This window comes from Trachymyrmex cornetzi, unplaced genomic scaffold (genome assembly GCF_001594075.2).
Source record: "Trachymyrmex cornetzi isolate Tcor2-1 unplaced genomic scaffold, Tcor1.1 scaffold1610, whole genome shotgun sequence".
Lineage (NCBI taxonomy): Eukaryota > Metazoa > Arthropoda > Insecta > Hymenoptera > Formicidae > Trachymyrmex > Trachymyrmex cornetzi.
Window position 1 is genome coordinate 63,899 of NW_017296214.1, and position 394 is coordinate 64,292.

Genomic DNA, 394 nt, shown 5'->3' on the forward strand with positions numbered 1-394 from the left:
GAAGGAAATTCATCCCGATCTCCTCCGCCAGGCCAGGAAGTGCAAGGGCCGTGAATGGGGACGCCACCCTTGACAGGAATCCTCATTGCGCGCTCGCATGAGCAAGGATTCAAGGCCGCGCGAGCCTGCACGGCACGCGCGAATGCCGTGACACGCGGAAGCCAATCAGCGTGACTACCTCCCCCCGCAGGAGAGGGGGAGCGCTAAGCAGCCTGCGAGAATCCGCCGGGAGCTCCCGGGCCCAGTGTTGCCAGATGCTAGGGAATTTCCCTAAATCTAGGGAGAATTGCAAGAAAAAAAATGAAATAGGGAAAAAGGGATTTTTTGTGAAAATAAGTTAAAATTTAGGGATTTTTAACAGTAAATGAAAATTTTGTTTTATGCTCGGTTTCGG